At 41.9% G+C, this 18298-nt stretch overlaps 2 long non-coding RNA genes across 2 annotated transcripts in view; one reads left to right on the forward strand and one right to left on the reverse strand.

The window, feature by feature from the left end:
* LOC149985141 (uncharacterized) overlaps nt 1-18298 on the forward strand; it is a 714490-nt gene that overhangs the window by 116336 nt on the left and 579856 nt on the right. The window lies entirely within an intron of this gene.
* The window catches only part of LOC149985142 (uncharacterized), a 73731-nt gene continuing 61718 nt past the window's right edge, over nt 6286-18298 (reverse strand). Inside the window, exon 2 of the long non-coding RNA XR_016487077.1 lies at nt 6286-7489. This is a non-coding gene — a long non-coding RNA (uncharacterized LOC149985142). The remainder of the gene's footprint in view (nt 7490-18298) is intronic.

An 18298-nucleotide genomic window follows, 5' to 3' on the forward strand; every position in this document is an offset into this window, starting at 1 on the left:
GTAGCCTATGTCAGTTGATGTAGCTTCGCAAGCCAATCGTAGAATGTGATAACAGAATTGAAGCAAATCGCACAATCTCGCCAGGAGAATATCAAGATTTTAATTTGGTAACATTGCACAGTGTGACGGGATAAGCATAAAAGACTGAATCCTACGTATATTCTGCAAAGGCTTTTACACACTGAAACACACTAAACATCCTGTATGTGGTTACAACCAGAGCCTTAGCAGATTATATAATGTTGCATTGGGAATGGTAATGTATACCAAGTTAGCATCAAACGTTCCATCATTCATTAAATGTAGGCTATATAGGCGACTTTGAAGAAGAGTGTATCTTTGGCGTTATTAAGTAAACCACGGAGGTCTGGTAAAATTCTCTTGGAACTACCTGTAGGTAATAAACATTGGCATTATACCGTTCAAAGGCTAGTATTGTGAGGATCGACACTGGAGACGAAAAGCAGGTACAGGGAGTGAACATTTAATAAACAACGGACATGAAACAGAACAGAAACAGCATCTGGACCGAGGAGAAATAACGACATCAATGCTGACACAGGGAACAAACTGAGGAGCAGACAAATATAGAGGGGGTAATCAACAAAGTAATGGAGTCCAGGTGAGTCCAATATTGCGCAGCTGCGTGTAATGATGGTGACAGGTGTGTGTAATGAAGGGCAGCCTGGCACCCTTGAGTGCCAGAGAGGGAGAGCGGGAGCAGGCGTGACAAGTAAATGGGCTATGAGCTGGATATGAGTACTTTTAGCCAGTCTTATACTCCATGTACAGTATGTGATAAAATACATATGTAGGTCATTATAAATGCATCACACATGGCAAAAACAAAAAAGTCACAAACTATTTATTTTGACTGCAGGCTAGACATTCTTGACACCGCTAAAATAACTCCCTCACAGAAAATTGAATTCAGTATGTAAATAAGTTATTTTAGCGAGACAAAAGAAGCAAAAGTGAGTGAGTAGCCTCCAATAAAAGTGCCTAAGGCTATTCGGCAGAAAGAAGCGCACAGTAGACCTTGCCAGTTGCTATGGCTACAGGCTGGATTCCAGTGAGTTCCGGAGGGAAGGTCTGGAAATAAGTGCTGTGGTCTCGTCCTACTCAGACAGCAAGCTGAACTTTAATTTAACCTAGCATGTTCAACAGGACAGATTGCCAAAATAGCCCTGGCTCCCAGTGGTCCATATGGCTCCTTACGGGAAGGCCAGCTGCTTGGGGCTTTTCAAGGCCATAATCTTTATTTCACACCCTCAGCAAGGCGTTTTAATTTCTGACGAGGGACTCATGGGGTGAACAGGAGGGGGTGGAGGGATGAAGGCTAACCACCTGTGCACAAGAATAAAACTTCCTCAATCTGTCAGAAAGCCCCTGGGTAATGCACTGGTTCTCTTGGACTTTGGCGATATAATGGTGTATGACATGGCCATTGTCTAGTCCAGGTTATGACCAGACATTGTATGTTTCCATACCTTAAGCTTACTTGCATAACCTTGGTTCTCTGAGACACCAGACACCACAACACTACCTATAGAGAGACCTAAGACAACAACAAAACAGCATTGTAGCAACACAACAACAACACAACATGGTACAAACATTGTTAGGCACAGACAACAGGATGAATGACCTAAAGTTAGAGACAACAATACATCACGCTAAGTGTCAGTAAGAGTGAGTGAGATGTACCACAGGGACCGCCTACTCTCGGAAGTACCTTTCAAAAGTGTCTGTTGGAGACAGACAGGTACAGTGCCTAGCAAAAGTATTCATCCCCCTTGGCCTTTTTCTTATTTTGTTGCATTTACAACCTGTAATTTAAATAGATTTTATTTGGTTTTCATGTAATGGACATACACAAAATAGTCCAAATTGGTGAAATGAAATTATAAAAATACATTATTTCAAAAAATTCAAAACAATAAAAAAATGGAAAAGTGGTGCGTGCATACAGTGGGGCAAAAAAGTATTTAGTCAGCCACAAATTGTGCAAGTTCTCCCACTTAAAAATATGAGAGAGGCCTGTAATGTTCATCATAGGCACACTTCAACTATGACAGACAAAATGAGAAAAAAAATCCAGAAAATCACATTGTAGGATTTTTAATTAATTTATTTGCAAATTATGGTGAAAAATAAGTATACTGTTTTGCCCCTCGTCATTATAAACCAATATAATGGTCCCCATGATCTGACAAGATATCTTAGAAAAGAGAAAGTTGCTGCCCAATATGCTAAGAGCATGACACCCTTGCCCGAGCTCTCCTACAATCCTGGTAGATGCGAACCACAAGTACTGGACAACGACGGGGACAGACTTCTAGGGAAGGCAACTGGCGAAATGCCAGTTGTGACAATGGAAAATAATCTACCTGGTTCAAAGATGGGGTTAGGTACATTAACTTGAAAAAACCCTGGGCAAACTACAGGCGCGAACAGTGGCTGGTAGAGTACAGTCCACACATACGCTTAGGGACGCTAAGGGAAGTAGTAAAGCAAAATATATAATATTTCTCTACCTCTATGATTGGTTATTTGGAAAGCGCACAAGGGCTGTCTTAGCTGCATAGCTGCAACTTCACTCGGTGATGGTGGGAGTGGTTTTGCCGAATATAATCAATGGAGTTTGATCCTTGAACAAAATAAAATATTGGAGTTGGCTATAAATATAATTTTGTAGGTTTTTGAGTGTATACTTAAAATATTTACAGATGTTTTTAGACAAAGACAAGCAGAGCATCATATGATGCTCTGCTTGTCTTTGTCTAAAAACATCTGTAAATATTTTAAGTAGACACTCAAAAACCTACAAAATTATATTTATAGCCAACTCCAACTACAGACGGGTTATATAGATCGCTGAAAATGACTGTCCATAATTTATTGTATTAGTCATACTTTCTTATATTAGTCATCCCAGGGATCCTACATGAAAATGTCACAGAGAAGCAATTTCCAATTTTGCTAATCACTAAGTAGTCAATAGACATCATAATAACAATACAAATGTTAAAAGTGGTGGAGTTGTCCTTTTAAAACGATTAACCTCGCTGTCCAAAAGATCCTGCAAGGAGCATAGGGCCATGGGAAAACAGAGAGTGTATGAAGGAACAATCTGTATAGTCACACCACTCATTCATGGAAAAATGCTCCAACTGTAAAACAGAGAGACTGCATAAGGAGCTGGCCTGTCTCTTTCCTTACTTCTTTTTGCCAGGGTATAAGGCCTGCATGACGATAGCTGCCAGGACTGGTCATAAGCAGGGTTTTAACTACCGACCGGAAAATCACTGGTCATCTAGGGGCTCGAAGATGAGGAGGGAAACATATGGCATCACCAACAGAGTAAATTGGCAGGTCTTAAAATCTCTGTGTTGAGGTAAAACATGTTATATCTGAGTGTTGAGTCAAGTGGGATTGAGACAAGTGGGATTGAAATTGACGCCACCTGCAGTGAATACATTTAGTGATATTTGAATCACAGTGGAATCAACACCACGTCGTGTTGTTGTTACTAGACTGTATTGAGTTAATTTCTGTTAACTCTATGACTAACAAATACATTGAAGGGGCCGCATGCTTTGTCGCAGGTAGATTTTTAGAATAGTTTATTTTAATATCTATTTTCCTGCATGCAAATTGATTGATAAGTTGATCTAAGATAAATAACTAAAACAATCACTGGTTGCAAATTGGAGTGGGTCTAGGGTGTCAGGTAGTGTGGAGGTGATATGGTCCTTGACTAGTCTCTCAAAGCACTTCATGATGACGGAAGTGAGTGCTACGGGGCGGTAGTCGTTTAGCTCAGTTACCTTAGCTTTCTTGGGAACAGGAACAATGGTGGCCCTCTTGAAGCATGTGGGAACAACAGACTGGGATAGGGATTGATTGAATATGTCCGTAAACACCCCAGCCAGCTGGTCTGTGCATGCTCTGAGGGCGCGGCTGGGGATGCCGTCTGGGCCTGCAGCCTTGCGAGGGTTGACACATTTAAATGTTTTCCTCACCTCGGCTGCAGTGAAGGAGAGTCTGCATGTTTTAGTTGCGGGCAGTGGCAGTGGCACTGTATTGTCCTCAAAGCTGGCAAAAAAGTTATTTAGTCTGCCTGGGAGCAAGACATCCTGGTCCGTGACGGTGCTGGTTCTCTTTTTGTAATCCGTGATTGACTGTAGACCCTGCCACATACCTCTTGTGTCTGAGCCGTTGAATTGAGATTCTACTTTGTCTCTATACTGACGCTTAGCTTGTTTGATTGCCTTGCGGAGGGAATAGTTACACTGTTTGTATTCGGTCATGTTTCCAGTCACCTTGCCCTGATTAAAAGCAGTGGTTCGCGCTTTCAGTTTCACGCGAATGCTGCCATCATGACCAATACAGTATAATGTATGGTCATAAAGGGTTTACTTTTAATTCACATTCACTCAGGAAGGCATTTGATGAATGCTTCAGGACTGAACATTTATGAATGCATTAACCATGTGTCTTTTACAAACATTCACTCGAAAGGCACTTTGAGAAATATGCAAAGAAGGCTTTACACCCTACAGTGTTAAAACAACACCCCAAAAAATACTTTAACACTACATGTGCTATTCATTAACATTGAGAAAGTGTAACAGCATCAGTTCTAATAAAGTGTAAATTTAAGTCTGAATTTGCAACACCCACGGTGTGGTTAGTTTAGCATAATTTCAGTGGGTCACATATAATTTCTAAGAAAATGTTCAATTTAATACTGGGTGTTAAAACTGATCATAAATTTGCTGTGCAAATTTGTCGCTTCTACTAGGTTGCAGCAAGTCAGTCTGGATAGATGCCGGAAGAGGGCTCTCTCTGGACAGAGGAGCCAGCTCTATGACGTAAGACGTCAGGCAATATAGGAAGAAATAAATAAGTACCTAATCCTGGGCAGCAGGACAGTGACTCAACTGGTATGTATTGGCTGTGCTCCATGGAGGAGGGTTGTCAACATCAAAGATACTTTTGTATATATAGTGTATGTGGACACCCCTTCAAATTAGAAGATTAGGCTATTTCAGCCACACCCATTGCTGACAGGTGTATAAAATCGAGCACACAGCCAAGAGCTCAATGACTTTCAACGTGACACCATCATAGGATGCCACCTTTCCAACATGTCAGTTCATCACATTTCTGCCCTGCTAGACCTGCCCCGGTCAACTGTGCTGTTATCAACTGTGCTGTTACCCCCCTACGCAAACTAAATACAAGAGCTAAACTAGCAAAACTAGAAATAGCCAGACTGGTTAGCTACTGTCGCTGGTATTAGCTGTGATGACTAGTAGCATGGCCTACGTTTAACACAGGCCGGTACTCAATTAAACCTTACAACACTTGCAAGACTCGTTAGAGAGCTGTATGAGCATGTTAGTTTTCCATTGCAGGGGCCATAATAACTCCGGGGAAGCATTGCTTAACCAGGTTACGCTTGGCTAGTCGATGCTTAGCCATGAGGCTTTTGGTGTTAGCTAGCTAGTACGACGTTGTCGAAGACAACCGTGTGAATAGCGTTGTTTATTTGCTATTGAGAGTATTATTTGACCAGTAGTTGGTCAGTTTAGCCGTAAAATGAGTGAATGTTGGGTGTACTAAGCTGTACTTAATGAGCGGGGGGATGGGGGGTGGGCTTTTCAGCATTGCTGCGAATTAGCCTTGACAGGAGTGAGCTAGCTCATTAGATGCCTCGTGGCTAAGGTATGTTATAGATTACATAGTGCTAGCTGAAGGGAACCGTGTGCGGGCAGTTCGACTTCAGGTTGATATTCTCCCACAACAGCAGAGCTGTGAGGCTAGCCAGACGGTCTAGTTAACACTAAAACTGTTGGAGGCCAATGGCCACTGACCTTTTGATGTTGTGAATCTACCACCCCAAAATGTTCCTTCCCGATTCCTTCCCATAGGGCGTTGGCAAATAGGTGTTAATGCGTCACTCTCCTCACTGAATGAATAGGTGATAGAAACCAGATAGAAACTGATAATTGTGCATGTGACTTCACGATTGAATTTGAAAGAACTGAATGATGAGGATGTTTGGTTTTGAATGAACTGAATGATGAGGGTGAACAGGATGATTGAATTTAGAACAATATTGTAATGAGAGAGCAGGCCCTACAGCTCACGCAAAGAGACAAATTGCCAGTGCACTCAACAGTTTTCTTTGTTTAAGTGACATGCGGATGTGCTACACATCAGTGATTGTACTGCAGCTCATACGCACAGACAACAAAACAGTATGTGGGACATGTCTATGGATGAACTCAAAGCATTTATTGCACTCTTGTATGTCCAAGGCACATACGGTGGAAAGAGCATGGATGTGGAGTCATTTTGGTACACTTAAAAAAAAGGTGCTAATAAGTACAACCATACAAGGTTCTTCGGATTGTTCCCATAGCGGAACCCTTTTTGGTGCTGGGTAGAACCCTTTGCAGAGTTTTTTTTAATCTAGAACCCCCTATGTAGGTGCAACACGCTGGATACAAAATCAGGTCTTTCATGGAAGCAATCAACATCTAGGGAATAGGGAATTTCCAAGTGGAAATTCCCTATTGGGCTGAGGGCAGACACTGGTTTTTGAAGTTCGCAGGCAGGGTTACCTCATCATGTAACCATGACTGACTCATGTCCGATACATAGGGTTCTTCAAAGAACCCCCTGTATATGGTTCTATCTACAACCCTCTATGAAGAGTTCTGCCTAGAACACTTTCTGAACTGTTCTGCCTGGAACCTTCTATGAAGGGTTCTACCAAGAACCATTTCATCTTTCACCGGCCTTATTAGCCTTAAGATTAGAATTATTTATGATTACATATATTGTATAACAGGGCCTTTCTTTGAGGCCCTAGTTATACCTTATCACAGTGGCATTCAGGCCTGCAAGTCACAAACTAGCTTGCAAAGTGACGTGAAATTCCTATTTGAATCTAGCCAGAGTTAGGATATCCAACAAGTAGAATTGTTAATTACCCACAACCTGGATTCAGAATGACTGCCAGGGCAGGGAATATTGGATAGTGAGACTACCACAATTATCTAAACTGGAACAACCATTTCAGTAACGGGTTCAAAAACTTAAATTACTAACAGATTGGATTAGTTTAGAAAACGTTATGTTAGTTATCTTTGTGTAGGATGAAATGTATCAATCAATCAATCTACATGCAAAAACATATATTAAAGTAAAACAAACAACTAAAAAAAATCGCCCTGCAATAGAGCATGCTGGGAAGTATTATATATGGTTCTATGTAGAATCCTTCCTGCCTTCCAAATAATAATAAAAACGTTTTTTTTTTAGGATGTTAACAGTTCTAGGTAGAAGAACCCTTTGCCTCACAAAGAACCCTTGTCTTCCAAAAAGGGTTCTTCTTATCAAAATGGTTCTTGGTAGAACCGTATCCCGCCACATGCTCTGCTCTCCCTGTTCCCGATGCACCACCGCTCCCACACTGGAAAAAGAAGACACAGTGTCAATATGGCAAGGTCCATGAAAACTGTGTGCAGTGCAACCGATTTGTTTGTGGGGCTTGCTCACACAAAGCCCCAAAGCTGTGTGCTGACTGTGGACCTGAAAAATGAAGAGAAGACGAGATTGATTCATTTGTAAAGGCACAGGTGTAAGGGAACAATACAGTGTTCATACAATAAACAAATGACTGTCTTTATACCCTGTTATAGATATATTTCCCCAAAAAATTATATTCTATTAATTCTTTACAATTGTTCATGCACTGGTACTTTTTTAGGAATACGGCAAATAATTTTGCCTGTGCAACTGGCTGGTTATATTATTATTTTATTTTTATATTATTTTTTTCGAAGCTGTAACTGGACTGTATTACTGGTCTCCAGAGTGGCGCAGTGGTTTAAGGCACTGCATCTCAGTGCAAGTGGTGTCACTACAGTCCCTGGTTTGAATCCAGGCTGTTTCATATCCAGGTGTGATTGTGAGACCCATTGGGCGGTGCACAATTGGCCCAGCGTTGTGCGGGATTGTCCTGGGTAGGTTATCATTGTAAATGAGAATTTGTTCTTTACTGACTTGCCTGGGAGGAGGTCAGAGACCTGGCCATGTGGTGCCAGGACAACAACCTTTCCCTCAACATGATCAAGCCAAAGGAGATGATTGTGGACTACAGGAAAAAGAGGACTGAGCATGCCCCCATTCTCGTCAACGTAGATTTAAGTCAAAACTGTAACTCTGCCACTCAGGAACATTCATTGTCTTTTGGTAAGCAACTCCAGTGTACATTTGGCCTTGTGTTTTAGGTTATTGTCCTGCTGAAAGTTGAATTAATCTCCCAGTGTCTGGTGGAAAGCGGATTGATCCAGAATTGCCTCTAGGCTTTTGCCTGTGCTTAGTGCCATTCGGTTGATTTTTTTTTATCCTGAAAAACTACTCAGTCCTTAGATTACAAGCATACCCATAACATGATGCAGCCACCACTATGCTTGAAAATAAAAGTGTGTTTAGGACAAAAAGTAGTTGCAGTCGTACTTTAGTGCCTTGTTGCAAACATGATACATGTTTTGGAATATTTTTATGCTATACAGGCTTCCTCATGTTTACTCTGTCAATTTGGTTAGTATTGTAAAGTAACTACAATGTTGTTGATCCATCCTCAGTTTTCTCCTATCACAACCATTAAACTGTAACTGTTTTGAAGTTACCATTGGCTTCATGGTGAAATCTCTGAGTGGTTTCCTTCCTCTCTGGCAACTGAGTTAGGAAGGACATCTGTACCTTTGTAGTGACTGGGTGTATTGATACACCACCAAAAGTGTAATTAATAACTTATCCATGCTTAAAATTATTAAAGGGATATTAAATGTCAGCTTTTTTATTTTACTTTTATCCATCTTCCAATAGGTGCCCTTCTTTGTGACGCATTGGAAAACCTCCCTGGTCATTGTGGTTGAATCAGTTTTTTCAATGCAGTCCTCGACTGAGGGGCCTTACAGATAATTGAATGTGTGGGGTATAGAGATGAGGAAGACATAAAAACATTTTGGTAAACACTATTATTGCACACAGAGTGAGTCCACGCAACTAAATAGATGACTTGTTTAGCATATTTATACTAATTAACTTATTTAGGGCTTGCCATAACAAAGGGGTTGAATACTTATTGACTCAAGACATTTCCGCTTACATTTTTCTATTAATTTGCAAAAGATAATAACAATAAACTATTCCACTTTGACATTATGGGCTATTGTGTGTAGGCCAGTGACAACAAATCTAAATGTAATCAATTTTAAAGTCAAGGGGTGCGAATACTTTCTGATGGCACTGTAGCATACCTCTCAGTTAGCTAGCCAAGTTATGGTCCTATTCAAACAGATCCGCTTTAGCGAAAATCTGCCTAGCTGATGTTTTGAAGGTGTAGGAGGTGGGACTGTGTTAGAGCTGTCAAATCCACAAATGGCTCCCGACATTAAAACTAAAGCAGACATTGACGTCAAGCAGGTCCCGGCCTTATACCTAAAGCGTGGGCTAACCGAGTCACAATATCAAGCTGTGATGCTAGCTGCCAACTGAGACTCAGAAGCAAAAAAGGAATTTCAACACCAAACAAAAATATTCCGGTTAGTACTCCATCTCTTGAAAGGGTCTGAAGACCTACGGTTGGCAGCGATATCCTTCATGGTTCACTTGTGAGCAGTTATTAAGAGTCTGTTGCCTCACCCATGCATCAATCCCCATCAAAATGTGTTTGTTTATTTGCATGGCCTGCAAAAAAAGTTGGCTGTTGGCTGCTGAACCCCAATCTGTCCATGCAAACTGGATAAAGTAAAATCTGTCTGTGCAAACTAGTAAAAAATGGATATGTAAAAAAGAAAAGTACCAAATAATTAGAGAGCAGCAGTAAAAAAACAATAGTGAGGCTATAAACGGGGTACTGGTCAATGTGGGAGGGGGCACTGTTTAATCGAAGTAATTGAGGTTATACTGTATGTACAGGAAGGTAGAGTTAAAGTGACTATGCATACACTACCATTCAAAAGTTTGGGGTCACTTAGAAATGTCCTTGTTTTTGAAAGAAAAGCACATTTCTTGTTTATGGAATATCTACATAGATGTACAGAGACCCATTATCAGCAACCATCACTCCTGTGTTCCAATGGCACGTTGTGTTAGCTAATCCAAGTTTATAATTTATCATGAGAAGGCTAATTGCTTCATTAAATAGTACCCGCAAAACACCTGTCTCAACGTCAACAGTGAAGAGGCGACTCCGGGATGCTGGCCTTCTAGGCAGAGTTGCAAAGAAAAAGCCATATCTCAGACTGGCCAATAAAAATAAACGATTAAAATGGGCAAAAGAACACAGACAGTGGACAGAGGAACTCAGCCTAGAAGGGCAGCATCCTGGAGTCGCCTCTTCACTGTTGACGTTGAAACTGGTGTTTTGAGGGTACTATTTAATGAAGCTGCCAGTTGAGGACTTGTGAGGCTTCTGTTTCTCAAACAGTACTCCAATGTACTTGTCCTCTTGCTCAATTGTGCACCGGGGCCTCCCACTCTTTCTATTCTGGTTAGAACCAGTTTGCGCTGTTCTTTCAAGGGAGTTGTACACAGCGTTGTTGGAGATCTTCAGTTTCTTGGCAATTTATTGCATGGAATAGCCTTCATTTCTCAGAACAAGAATAGACAATAGTTATAGTCTAGAATAGACTATAGAATAGTTTCAAAATAAAGGTATTTGTTTGTGGCCATTTTGAGCCTGTAATCAAACCTACAAATGCTGATGCTCCAGATGCTCAACTAGTCTAAAGAAGGCCAGTTTTAAATCAAATAGCCTGGGTAGCCATTTGATTAGCTGTTCAAGAGTCTTATGGCTTGGGGATAGAAGCTGTTAAGAAGCATCTTGGACCTAGACTTGGCGCTCCGGTACAGCTTGCTGTGCTGTAGCTGAGAGAACAGTCTGTGACTAGGGTGTCTGGAGTCTGACAATTTTTAGGGTTTTCCTCTGACACCACCTGGTATATAGGTCCTGGATGGCAGGAAGCTTGGCCCCAGGGATGTACTGGGCCGTACGCAGTACCCTCTGTCGTGCCTTGTGGTCGGAGGCCAAGCAGTTTCCAGCCCCTCTGCGCTTCTCTGTCACTCTTCACATTCAACGAGAGGCAGACAACAACACAGTTGTACTGGGAAATGTTTGTTCCCTTGGACTGTCGGAGAGCAGCAGTGAAAACTATTTTGAATCTGCTGAGGACTTGCGTGCTATTAAATGTATAATCTGCAACATGTCCGCTGTTTTCACAGGGAAAGGACCAATGGCTTGTCACCTAAAACCCTCATAAACGTTTACAGATGCACAATTGAGAGCATCCTGTCGGGCTGTATCACCGCCTGGTATGGCAACTACACCTCCCACAACGACAGGGCTTTCCAGAGGGTGGTGATGTCTGCACAACTCATCACCAGGGGCAAACTATCTGCCCTCCAGGACACCTACAGCACCCGACATCACAAGAAGGCCAAAAAGATCAAGGACAACAACCACCTGAGCCACAGCCTGTTCACCCCGCTATCATCCAGAGGGCGAAGTCAGTACAGGTGCATCAAAGCAGGGACCGATTGGCTAAAAAATAGCTTATATCACAAGGTCATCAGACTGTTAAATAGCCATCACTAGCACAGAGAGGCTGCTGCCTACATACACATACTTGAAATAATTGGCCACTTTAAAACATGTAACACTAGTCACTTTAATAATGTCACTTTAATAACATTTACATACCTTGCATTACTCATCTCATATGTATATTCTATACTATCTTCTGTATCTTAGTCTATGCCACTCTGACATTGCTCGTCAATATATTTATATATTCTTAATTCCATTCCTACATAGATTTGTGTGTAATGGGTAGATGTTGTGAAATTGTTGGATATTACTTGTTAGATATTGCTGCACTGCCAGAACTAGAAGCACAAGCATTTCGTTATACCCGCAATAACATCTGCTAAACATGTGTATGTGACCAATAACATTTGATTTGATTTGGATACCTTCATTTGTGAAAAATGTATTGAACTTGATGCAACTAAAGGAAGGATTATTACTCTTCATGAAGAAATAAAACATTCGACCAAGCGCCTTGAACTGAATAAGGATTTTATCAGACTATTGATATCTTTAAATGCTTCCTATCAAAACATCCAAAAGGATCATAATGGGACCTTCCTGGACTATGATCAAATTTCACCACTGCATCCCTTTACTAGCTTGAACCAGAATATGTTTGCTCGACTCAATGTGAGCAATGTCGGAACCAGAAAAAAGGAGAAGAATTGTTCTCAGCGCGTCTGCCTCCTTCACCCGCGTCCGGAATCAAGACTTTCAAATCGCTTTGAGCACATGTACCAGCTGTCTTCTGCCGGGGGCTTGGGTGTTCCCTCCACAGCTGTGGATGCCCCTCCAGTTACCTCTCCCTGTTCTAGTAAATCAACTGCACAGCCTGGACAATTAGCAAATTTAGGCATGACATGCCAGCAACAAATGCTGACACTACACATCCTAGTACGTCTGACCAAATGATGAAAGACAAGCATTGTAATTTTGATTTCTGTAAAGTAAGTGTGGAAGAGGTGAACAAATTATTGTTGATAATCAACAATGACAAGCCCCCGGGGTCTGACAACTTGAATGGAAAATTGCTGAGGATAATAGCGGCCAACAATGCCTCTCCTATTTTCCATATCTTCAATTTAAGCCTACTAGAAAGTGTGTTCCCTCAGGCCTGGAGGGAAGGAAAAGCTTTTTCCCTACCTAAGAATAGTAACGCCCCATTAGTAACTGGCTCAATAGCCAACCAATCAGCCTGTGTTTGACCAGATACAATGCTATTTTACAGTAAACAGACTTTCAGCATGCTTATAGGGAAGGACATTCAACAAGCACAGCACTTACACAAATTATTGATGATTGGCTAAGAGATATTGATGATAAAATTATTTTGGAGGCTGTTTTCTTAGACTTCAGTGCAGCTTTTGACATGATCGATAACAGTCTGTTGCTGAAAAAACGTATGCGTTATGATTTTACACCCCCTGCTATATTGTGGATAAAGAGTTACCTGCCTAACAGAACACAGAGGGTGTTCTTTAATGAAAGTCTCTCCAACAACATCCAGGTAGAATCAGGAATACCCCAGGGCAGCTGTCTAGGCCCTCTTACTTTTTTCAATCTTAACTCATGGCAAAGCCCGTATGTCTATGTATGTGAATGACTCAACACTATACACGTCAGCTGCTACAGCGACTGAAATGACAGCAACACTTAACAAAGAACTGCAGTTAGTTTCAGAATGGATGGCAAGGAAGAAGTCCTAAATATTTCTAAAACTAAAAGCATTGTATTTGGGACAAATCATTGACTAAACACTAAACATCAACTAAAACTTGTAATGAATAATGTGGAAATTGATACAACAGTAGCTAGGATGGGGAGAAGTCTGTCTATAATAAAGCTCTGCTTTGCATTCTTAACCTTTCTGGCGCAGGCGTGCTGCTAGCGACCCACCTAGACAACAGCTGGCGAAATTGAAGAGCGCCAAATTCAAAATACACAGAGTCATAATAAACATTCATAAAATTACAAGTGTTATACATCGGCTTAAAGATTAACTTCTGGTTAATCCAGCCGCTTTGTCAGATTTAAAAAATGCATTACGGCGAAAGCATACCATGCGATTATCTGAGGACAGCACCCCGCTTACATAAGCATACAAACATTTTCCAACCAAGTAGAGGAGTCACGAAAGTCAGAAATCGCGAAAAAATTAATCACTTACATTTGAATATCTTCATCTGGTTACAGTCACAAGCGTGCCAACTACACAATAAATGTTTGTTTTGTTCGATAAAGTCCCTCTCTATATATCCCAAAAACGCTGTTTTTTTGGCGTGTTTTGTTCAGTAATCCACTGGCTCAAAGGCAGTCAAAACATGCAGACGAAAACATCCTAATCGTACTTGTAAAGTTCGTCAAAACATGTCAAATGATGTTTATAATTGGTTGTCAATTGTCTAAATAATTGATAACATTTCAACCGGACAGTAACGTATTTAATAGAAAGGAAAAACAACAAAGGACACGCACACGGTCACTCGCACACGGTCACGCGCAAACCAGCACTGCAAGCTTCCTCAGTCCACTGACAGAAAGGTCTCATTCTTCTTCATTTTTCAGAAAAAAAGCCTGAAACAATGTCTAAAGACTGTTGACATCTAGTGTACGCCATAGGAACTGCAATCTGGGTCCTAACCCATTAGATACTCAATAGACATTAAATTGTAAACTACCCACATCAAAAAAAATCAGGGAGAGTGCAGGAGCCCGCCTGGGATTCGATGGAGCAGTGCACGGAAGGTAATCGGAGAATGGAGTTGGCGAAGCAAGCACGGCGGCGCGGACGGAAGCCCGAGAGTACCACCTCCACGCACCAGCCCTCCGGTGGCAGCTCCCCGCACCAAGCTTCCTGTGCGTGTTCTTGGCCCAGTACCACCAGTGCCAGCACCACGCATCAGGCCTACAGTGCGCCTCGCCTGTCCAGCGCTGCCAGAGTCTTCCTCCTCTCCAGCGCTGTCGGAGTCTCCCGCCTATCTAGCGCTGCCAGAGCCTTCCTCCTCTACAGCGCTGCCAGTCTGCATAGAACTGCCAGTTTGCAAGGAGCTGCCAGTCTGCAAGGAGCTGCCAGTCTGCAAGGAGCTGCCAGTCTACAAGGAGCTGCCAGTCTGCAAGGAGCTGCCAGAGCTGCCAGTCTGCAGGATGCCGCCAGAGCTGCCAGTCTGCAAGGAGCCGCCAGAGCTGCCAGTCTGCAAGGAGCCGCCAGAGCCGTCAGTCAGCATGGAGCAGCCAGAGTCGCCAGTCAGCATGGAGCAGCCAGTCAGCATGGAGCAGCCAGAGCAGCCAGTCAGCATGGAGCAGCCAGAGCTGCCAGTCAGCATGGAGCAGCCAGAGCTGTCAGTCAGCCAGGATCTTCCAGATCCGCTATTCAGCCAGGATCCGCTATTCAGCCAGGATCCGCCAGTCAGCCAGGATCTGCCGGGAACCGCCAGTCAGCCAGGATCTGCCAGAACCACCAGCCAGCCAGGATCTGCCAGAGCCTGTGTGATCTGAGTGGGCATTCTATGTTGGATGTCTTGTTTGTCTATTTCTATGTCTGGCCTGATATGGTTCTCAATCAGATGCAGGTGTTAGTCATTGTCTCTGATTGGGAACCATATTTAGGTAGCCTGGGTTTCACTGTGTGTTTGTGGGTGATTGTTCCTGTCTCTGTGTTTGCACCAGATAGGACTGTTTAGGTTTTCATTTCATTATTTTGTAGTTTATTCATGTATAGTTTTTCCTTTATTAAACAAACATGAATCATCACAACGCTGCATTTTGGTCCGATTCTCCTTCACCTTCACCTAAAGAAAACCGTTACACAAGGCAGGTCCTACAGGTCCTAGTTTTGTCGCACCTGGACTACTGTTCAGTTGTGTGGTCAGGTGCCACAAAGAGGGACTTAGGAAGATTGCAATTGGCTCAGAACAGGGCAGCACGGCTGGCCCTTGGATGTACAGAGAGTACATAAAAAATATGCATGTCAATCTCTCATGGCTCAAAGTGGAGGAGAGATTGACTTCATCACTACTTTTATTTGTGAGAGGTATTGACATGTTGAATGCACCGAGCTGTCTGTTGGAACTACTGGCACACACCTCGGACACCCATGTGTAACAGTATAACTTTAGTCCGTCCCCTCGCCTGGCTCAAACCAGGGACCCTCTGCACACATCGACAACAGTCACCCTCGAAGCATCGTTACCCATCGCTCCACAAAAGCCGCGGCCGTTGCAGAGCAATTGGAACAACTACTTCAGGTCTCAGTGCTAGTGACGTCACCGATTGAAACGCTATTAGCGGGCACCACCGCTGACTAGCTAGCCATTTCACATCGGTTACACATGCATACCCCACAACACATGCCACCAGAGGTTTCTTCACAGTCCCAATGTCCAGAACAAACTATGGGAGACACGCAGTACTACATAGAGCCATGACTACTTGGAACTCTATTCCACATCAAGTACTCATGCAAGCAGTAAAATTTGAAGAAAAAAAGACACCTTATTGAACAGCGCGGACTGTGAAGAAACACAAACGTAGGCACATGTATACAAACACACGATAACATACGCACTATGCACACGTACACATGGATTTTGTGTTATAGATGTGGTAGTAGAGTAAAGGCCAACACTTAATATATTGTGGAATCTGTTATGAATTTATTGTAATTATTTTGTAAATGTATAACTGACTTCATTTTGATGGACCCCAGGAAGAATAGGGGATCTTATGGGGATCCATAATAAAAACAAATAATATGTCATACCAGCTGACATAACTTGTCAAAACACTGTCATGACCCATATATTTACACCTGTTGTGAAATATATTGCTTTACTTTATGTCTGGTTATGGTTGTTCAAATGTGTTTTTTCCCTGCCAAGAAGATTCCTTTAGTTTGAAAGTTTGTTTCTTAACTTATTTGGGACTAGGGGGCAGTATTGAGTAGCTTGGAGGAATTAGGTGCCCAGAGTAAACTGCCTGCTACTCAGTCCCAAAAGCTAGAATATGCATATAATTAGTAGATTTGGATAGGAAACACTCTGAAGTTTCTAAAACTGTTTGAATGATGTCTGTGAGTATAACAGAACACGTATGACAGGCAAAAACCTGAGAAAAAATCCATCAGGAAGTGGGAAATCTGAGGTTTGTAGTTTTTCAAGTCATTGCCTATCGAATATAAAGTGTCTATGGGGTCATATTGCACTTCCTAAGGCTTCCACTAGATGTCAACAATCTTTAGAACCTTGTTTGAGGCTTCTACTGTGAAGGGAGAGTGAATGAGAGCTGTTTGACTAAGGGATCTGGCAGAGTGCCATGAAGTCAGTCTCGCGCACGCCTGTGACAAAGGACAAAAACATCCTAAATATTGATTCTATACATCGTTTGACATGTTTCGACGAACTGTAATATAATTTTTCGTCTGAAATTTCGTCTGGACTTGCCCGCGCCTCGTGAGTTTGGATTTGTGAACACACATTTATTGTGCAACATGGAGTCCTGGGAGTGCCATCTGATGAAGATCATCAAAGGTTAGTGATTAATTTAATCGCTCTTTCTGACTTTTGTGAGAGCTCTCCTTGGCTGGAAAATGGATTTATGGTTTTCTGTGACTAGGTGCTGACCTAACATAATCGTTTGGTGTGCTTTCGCTGTAAAGCTTATTTGAAATAGGTACTGTGGCTGGATTTGCAATAAGTTTATCTTTAAAATGGTGGACAATACCTGTATGTTTGAGGAATTTTAATTGTGGGATTTCTGTTGTTTTGAATTTGGCGCCCTGCACTTTCACTGGCTGTTGGCAAGGTGGGACGCTACTGTCCCACATATCCCAGAGACGTTTTAAGTACTTTGTTGTTCTTGTAATTCATTATTTACAGTCATGTTGTTTTTCTTTTTCATCATATTTTAAATAACTTGCAGAAAATACACTTCATGACACTGTCATGAAGCATTATGACCACACTGTATCACTTTAGTTGGACTAAGAAAATGCACTTTATTTTCACTGTCAAGAAGAATTATTGCCCTCCTCTGTCACTTTACTTGGATTAAGAAAATACACTTTATGACACCGTCAAGAAGCCGTATGACCTTTAGAATCATATAAGCCAAATAGGCAAATCTTGTTATGTCAAGATATGATATATTATGACATGGTTATGACTGTCATAACATGTTATGACACTGGGTGTCAAGTTAAGTGTGAAAGGAAATTGTGTGTCCCGAGCTGTACTTACTAACGACACCATTATAGATGATACACCCAACTCTCTATCCATCCTGAGCCAATATCCCCCCTCTCCTAATGGACTGTCACACACAAACACATATAGGCCTGTGTGCATCTCTTATTAGTGACAGGTCTCTGCTTTTCAGTGGGGAATGTTGTTTCACTGTCAAGATATCCCTCTTCTCCTGGCTTACATTTGTGAAGACGGCTCCAATTAAATGGAACAGCCAATGACACATATCAAAACCATACGATCTTTCATTTCTGCCTGTTATGTGAAAAAAAGTGAAGATATCCTAGCAGTTGAAAGAGACAAAAACTCATGAGCTAAGATGTATTATTTGTATACATCTGGAGATGATACCAGGTACAGTTGAAGTCGGAAGTTTACATAC

The sequence above is a fragment of the Oncorhynchus mykiss genome, chromosome 2 (genome assembly GCF_057628025.1).
Source record: "Oncorhynchus mykiss isolate SJ-2025 chromosome 2, ASM5762802v1, whole genome shotgun sequence".
Lineage (NCBI taxonomy): Eukaryota > Metazoa > Chordata > Actinopteri > Salmoniformes > Salmonidae > Oncorhynchus > Oncorhynchus mykiss.